We start from the raw sequence: 7,759 nt of genomic DNA, 5'->3' as shown, positions 1-7,759 counted from the left end.
GTATAAAATAGATAACTAATGAGAACCTACTGTATAGCACAGGGAACTCTACTCAATGCTCTGTGGTGACCTAAATGAGAAGGAAATCCAAAAAAGAGGGGATATATGTATACGTATAGATGATTCACTTTGCTGTACAGTATAAACTAACACAATATTGTAAAGTAACTATACTCCAATAAAAAATAATAATAAAATAAAATAAATAAGCAAAAAATAATAATTTTTAGAAAACCTCTCCCCTCCAATCCATTCTCTCTATGGCTGCTAGATTCATTTTGCTAAAACCCTGTCTTATCTTGTTATTCCTCCACTCAAAAACCATTAGTGGCTCTTACTGCCTGTGGTATAAATAGTTTGTGTAATCAAAGTATCTCATAAAAAAAAATCTATTGTTTAGTGTAGCCACTTTCGTTAATTATCTCAGCTGGATCTTCTGGATAACTTGCTGCTGCTTCTACATCAGCACTTCCTGCTTCCCCTTGCACTTTTACGTTATGGAGATGGCTTCCTTCCTTCAACCTCATGAACCAACCTCTCCTAGCTTAAAACTTTTCTTCTGCAGCTTCTTCACCTCTCTCACCTTTCATAGAACTGAAGAGAGTTAGAGCTTTGCTCTGGATTAGACTTTGGCTTAAGGGAATGCTGTGGCTGGTTTGATCTTCTATTCAAACTGCTAGAACTTTCTCTGTATCATCAGTAAGGCTGTTCTGCTTTCTTATCATTCCTGTGTTTCTTGGAGTAGCACTTTTAATTTCCTTCAAGAACCTTTCCTTTGCATTCGCAACTTGGCTAACTGTTTGGTGCAAGAGGCCTAGCTTTCAGCCTTTCTCAGCTTTCAACATGCCTTCGTCACTAAGCTTAATCATTTTTAGCTTTTGGTCTAAAGTGAGAAATGTGTGACTCTTCCTTTTACTTGAACACTTAGAGGCCGTTGTAGGGTTATTAATTGGCCTAATTTAAATATTGTTGTGTCCCAGGGCATAGGGAGGCCTAAGGAGAGGAAGAGAAATGAAGGAACAGCTGGTCAGGAGAGCCATCAAAACACATACATTTATTAAGTTCACCATCTTCTATAGGCACAGTTCATGGTGCCCCAAAACAATTACAATAGTAACATCAAAAATCACTAATCACAGATCACCATAACAAATATAATAATAATGACAAAGTTTGAAATATTGCAAGAATTACTAATATGCGACACAGAGACATGAAGTGAGAAAATTCTTTTGGAAGAATGGTGCTGATAGACTTGCTTGACAGAGTTGCCACAAACCTTCAATTTATTTATTTATTTATTTATTTATCGCTGCATTGGGTCTTCATTGCTGCACGCTGCTTTCCTCTAGTTGTGGTAAGCAGAGGCTACTCTTTGTTGCGGTGCGTGGGCTTCTCATTGCGGTGGCTTCTCTTGTTGCGGAGCACAGGCTCTAGGCGCATGGGCTTCAGTAGTTGTAGCACATGGGCTTCAGTAGTTTCAGCACATGGGCTCAGTAGATGCAGCGCATGGGCTCAGTAGTTGTGGCTCATGGGCTCTAGAGCACAGGCTCAGTAGTTGTGGCGCACGGGCTTAGTTGCTGCACCGTATGTGGGATCTTCCCAGACCAGGGCTCAAACCCTTGTCCCTTGCATTGGCAGGTGGATTCTTAACCACTGTGCCATCAGGGAAGTCCCAACCTTCAATTTTAAAAAATGCAGTGTTGGGAATTCCCTGGTGGTCCAGTGGTTAGAACTCCACACTTCCACTGCAGTGGGCACGGATTCCATCCCTGGTCGGGGAGCTAAGATCCTTCATGCAGCATGGCCAAAAACTTTAAAAAAAAAGAAAATGCAGTATCTGCAAAGTGCAAAAAACGAGATATGCCTGTACTTTCTTTTATCTATCTATCTAACTTTCATCTACCTGTCTTCTATCTTTGTATCTGTATATTATCTATCTCTGTATCTCTATACCCATCTATATCTCTGTCTAACTGGCTGTCATTTATTTATCTATCTCAGTAAACATTCATCTATCTATCTATCTATGATCTGTTTCACACTACTAGAATATAAGCCCCATGAGAGCAAGGACTTTGCCCATAATGTTTATTGCTTTATAGCCACATCGCTTATCTGGCACAGTAAAGACCAAAACGTATATGCTAGAAGAACAATGACTAACTAGAATATGATTTTAAGGTCTTCACCATCCTGATCATGCTCTTCTGCATGTGTTCCTGTGTGTCAGCTTTCTCCTAACTTCTACCGAGAGAAAGAAGATCCCCACCCCGACTAAGGTTAGAGCTGCTTGCTGAACCATCCACTTCTGGTCTCCTACGAGGCCTTCTGAGGGTGTAGAGAGGAGCGCGCAAGGAAAATTTTACCACAGAGTTATGCAGGCGCCAGGTATTTCAGAGGTGAGCCAAAAAGGATGCCTTGAAGACACGATAACTTTCTGTTTTATTCTGTTTAAAACATGTTTATTGAGGTTTAATTTAGATGCCATACAATTTACCCATTTTAAGTGTAAACTTTGTTGAATTTTAGTGAGTTCATACAATTATTCAGCCATCACCACAATTCAGTTTCAGAACACTTTCATCACCAGGAAAAATTCCCTTGTGCCTATTTGCAATCCATCTCTGCTCACACCCCCAGCCCCAGGCAATCACTGATCTTTCTGTCTCTATAGTTTTGCATTTTCTAGAATTTTCATATAAATGGAATCATACAATATTTAGTCTTTTGTGTCTGCCTCCTTTCATTTAGCATAATGCTTTTATTGTGTGTAATATTCTATTCTATAGATATACAACATTTCATTTACTGATTTGCCGGTTGGTAAACACTGTTTCCAGTCTGAGGGCTATTATGAATACTACTGCTATGAATATTTGTATACTAGTGTTTTTGTGGACATCCATTTTCATTTTTATGGGGTAAATACCTAGAAGTTGAATTGCTAGGTCAAGTGATTAGTGCATGTTTAACTTTTTTAAAAGTGCCAGATAGTTTTCCAAAGTGGTTGTCCCAACTTACATTCCCACTAGCAATGTATGTGTTTCTCCATATCTTCACCAATACTTGGTCAGTCCTTTTTGTTTTAGTCATCCTAGTAGGTATGTAGTGGTATCTCATCTTGGTTTTAATTAATTTGCATTTCTGTGGTGACTAATGATATTATCTTTTCATATACTTATTTGCCATTTATATATCTTCTTTGGTGAGGTGATTATTAAAATATTTTGCTCATTTCTTATTGGGTAGTTTGTCTCTTATTGATGAATTACAAATGTTCTTTATATATTCTGGATTCAAGTCCTTTATCAGATACAGGTTTTGGAAATATTTTCATTTTCTTAATGATGTCTTTTAAAGAGCAAAAGTTTTAATTTTGATGAAATTCAATGTGTTGATTTTGTCTTTGAGTTATATATAAGAACTCTTTGCCTAATCCCAGGTTGCAAAGATTTCATCCTATGTTTTCTTTAAGTTGTTATGAATGATGTAAGGTAAGGGTCAAGTTTCATCTTTTTGCATGTGTTTATCCAACTGTCCCAGCATCTTTTGCTAAAGGTCTATCCTTTCCCTCCCCATTGAATTACTTGGCACCTTCCTTGAAAACCAATTGATCATCAAGGTCTGTTACTGGACTCTCTATTCTCTTCCATCAATCTAAATGTCCCGTGTTTCTTTTTTTAAAAAATTTATTTATTTATATATTTTGGCTGCGCCGGGTTTTAGTTGCGGCATGCGGACTCTTATTTGCAGCACGTGGGATCTTTGTTGTGACATGCAGGATCTAGTTCCCCGACCATGGATTGAACCCAGGCCCCCTGCATTAGGAGCCCAGAGTCTTACCCACTGCACCACCAGGGAAGTCCCTCAGTGTTTCTTAATTATTGTAGATTGGTAGTAAGTTTTAAAATCAGGTAAATTCCTCAGGTTTTGCACTTCCTTTTCAAAATCATTTCGGTATTCTAGGTTTTTTGCATTTCTGTATCAATTTTAGGAACAGCTGTTAGTTTCTACCAAAAACAAATCCCACTGAGATTTTGATAGGTATTACGTTGAATCTATAGTACATCAATTTGGGGAAATTGCCATCTTAACAATATTGAACCTTTCAATCCATGGACATTGTGTATCTCCCCTTTTTTATAAATCCTCTTGAACTTCACTCAGCAATGCTGTGTAGTTTTCAGTATACAGATTTGCACTTCTGTTGTTTAATTAATCCCTGAGTATTGTATTTTCTTGATGCTATTATAAATTAAAATTAATTCATTTTCAAATTGTTTGTTTATAGAAATACAATTAGCTTATTTATTTATTTTTTATTTATTTATTTTTGGCTGCGTTGGATCTTCGTTGCTGCGAGCTGGCTTTCTCTAGTTGCGGCGAGCGGGGGCTACTCTTCTTTGCGGTGCACGTGCTTCTCATTGCGGTGGCATCACTTGTTGTAGAGCACAGGCTCTAGGCGTGCAGGCTTTAGTAGTTGTGGTGCACAGGCTCAGTAGTTGTGGCTTATGGGCTTAGTTGCTCTGCAGCATGTGGGATCTTCCCGGACCAGGGATCAAACCCGTGTCCCCTGCATTGGCAGGCAGATTCTTAACCACTGTGCCACCAGGGAAGTCCCATACAATTAGTTTTTGTACATTGCTCTTTATCCTGTGATTTCATTAAACACACTTATTAGTTCTAGTCATTTCTTCACAGATTCTTTGCAATTAAAAGAACTTTTTTTCAGCTTCACTGAGATATAACTGACAAAATTTTAATATAGTTAAAGTGTACAACATGATGATTTGATGCACATATATATTGTGAAAGGATTCCCACCATCGAGTTAATTAACACATCCATCACCTCACGTATTTGCCTTTTTTTCTTTTCTGCTGTAAACACTCAAGTTTCGCTCTCAGCAAATTTCAGTTGTACAATTCAGTATACAATACAATACAGTATCACCATGCTATACATTAGATCCTGAGACCTTATTCAACTTGTAGCTGAAAGGTTCTACCTTTTTTCCAGCCTCTCCCTGTTTTCCCCAACCCTCAAGCTCCTGGCAGCCACCATTCTGCTCTCTATGCGTTTGAGTTTTTTAAAAAAACTCCACAAATAAGTGATATCATGCAATATTTGTCTTTCTCTATCTGGCTTATTTCACATAGCATAATGCCTTCCAGGTCACAAAGGGCAGGATTTCCTTCTTTTTTAAGGCCAAATAATATTCCGTGTGTGTATGTATCACATTTTCTTTATCCATTCATCTGCTGATGGACACTTAGGTTGTTTCCATACCTTGTCTATTGTGAATAATGCTGTAATGAACAAGGGAATAAAGAGAGCTCTTCTTTTTCTTTATTTTTTTTAGGTATAGTTGATTTACAATATCATGTTTGTTTCAGGTATACAGCACAGTGATTCAGATATATATATATATATGAATATATATATATATTCTTTTTCAGATTCTTTTCCCTTATAGATTATTACAAAATATTGAGTATACTTTCCTGTGCTATACAATAGGTCCTTGTTGGTTATCTATTTTATAGTAGTAGTGCGTATATGTTAATCCCAACCTCCTAATTTATCCCTCCCTCCCCCTCTTGAAGAGATATCTCTTCAAGATAGTGATTTTGTTTACTTGGGATATATATCCAGAAATGGGATTGCTGGATCATATGGTAGTTCTATCTTTAACTTCTTGAGGAACCTCCATACTGTGTTCCACAGTGACTGTACCAGTTTACGTTCCCACCAAAAGTGCACAAGTGTTCCCTTTGCAGTTTTTTATGTACAAGATCATGTTGCCTGAGGTTCACAGTAGCTTTTAAATTCTTTGCTTGCTGCATCTCGGTCAAGCCTCTCACTCCCTCAGGCTCCCAACACCATGGCCCCCCCAAAATCCTTACTCTTGATAATATTAAAGACTCCTCCTCTGAGGGTAAGGTAGAGTGTCCTTAGATTCCTCCTAAAGACTGGAACCTTCCACTAACAGTAGTGTTGACCTCCAGCTATGTAGCCTTCCATATCCATCTCTTCCAAGATAAATATGTCACAAGAACCAAGAGCATGTGTTGACGCATCTACCATCCATATCCCCTTTGCCTCTGGGACTTGCCTATGTCTTTGCTTCAATTGTTGGCCAACCATCCTACTGATGTCCATACTCTACCAGATTAAAGTACAATTTTTGCCAGGAAAGTTTTTGTCTCTAGTGATGCTGTCATTGTCTGCCCTGATCAATTGCTTATTTTATGTGTTACTCTGAAAGGGCTTTTTTTTTTTTTTGACTGCACCACCCTGACCAGGGATTGAACCTGGGACCTTGGCAGTGAAAGCGCAGAGTCCTAACCACTGGACCACCAGGGAATTCCCTGAAAGGGCATTCTTTTTCTTCTTTTTTAACTTCTTTATTGGAGTATAATTGCTTTACAATGCTGTGTTAGTTTCTGCTGTACAACAAAGTGAATCAGCCATACGTATACATGTATCCCCATATCTCCTCCCTCTTGTGTTTCCCTCCCATCCTCCCTATCCCAGCCCTCTAGGTTGTCACAAAACACCGAGCTGATCTCCCTGTCTGTGCTATGCAGCTGCTTCTCACTAGCTATCTATTTTACATTTGGTAGTGTATATACATCCTTGCCACTCTCTCACTTCGTCCCAGCTTACCCTTCCCCCTCCCTGTGTACTCAAGTCCATTCTTTACATCTGTGTCTTTATTCCTGTCCTGCCCCTAGGTTCTTCAGAGCCAATTTATTTTTTAGATTCCATATATATGTGTTAGCATATGGTATTTCTTTTTCTCTTTCTGACTTACTTCACTCTGTATGACAGACTCTAGGTCCATCCACCTCACTACAAATAACTCAATTTCATTTCTTTTTATGGCTGAGTAATATTCCATTGTATATATGTACCACAGCTTCTTTATCCATTCACCTGTTGATGGACACTTGGGTTGCTTCAGTGTCCTGGCTATTGTAAATAGAGCTGCAATGAACATTGTGGTACATGACTCTTTTTGAATTATGGTTTTCTCAGGGTATATGTGAAAGGGCATTCTTACTTTTGATTTCCAAATGGTGTGTGCAAGTACACATGCAGGGGTAGGGGTGGATATCTTGTGATAACACTCAGTTATCATCCAGTACTCAAGCCACACTTTAAGTCAAACTCTATGCAACTCTTTTACATGTGTCACTGTTAATTCATTTGGCCTTCAACTGGCCTAGTTTGGGAACTGTTTAGGACTTTAGTTCTCTCAGTTACATCTCGTTATATTCAGCTCATTGTTCTAGACTACTGAGATCTTTTTACAGCCTAATTTTCAGCCATCCTATGTAATTTATCCCACCAAATTCATGTTGTCCTATATCTGGGCAGCAGGTCACAGTCTTTATCCAAGTAAATTTTGAATAAAAAGCTCAGGGCAGGGACAGCTCACTGTGGCATGCCATTGGAGGCCTTTCCTCTAGTTGCTTGTGTTCAACAGTTAGCACTCTTTAGGAAGGGCTGCTCAGTCAGTTACACACTGACTTATCTGTGCTTCCTTTTCCTCTACTGTTAAATGATAATTATAGTACCCAACTCATAGGACTTTTGTAAGGATTAAATGATGAAACACCTGCAATGTGGCACAGGGCATGTGCTCAAGAAGGTGAGTAGTTATTATCTGGGGAGGCAGGGGCTTTATAGTCAACAGCTTGGCCTCTATCTTCATTTTGTCATTTCCTGGCTGTGCATCCTTAGACAAGTT

Source organism: Tursiops truncatus, chromosome 1, assembly GCF_011762595.2.
Source record: "Tursiops truncatus isolate mTurTru1 chromosome 1, mTurTru1.mat.Y, whole genome shotgun sequence".
Lineage (NCBI taxonomy): Eukaryota > Metazoa > Chordata > Mammalia > Artiodactyla > Delphinidae > Tursiops > Tursiops truncatus.
This window is presented reverse-complemented; position numbering follows the sequence as displayed.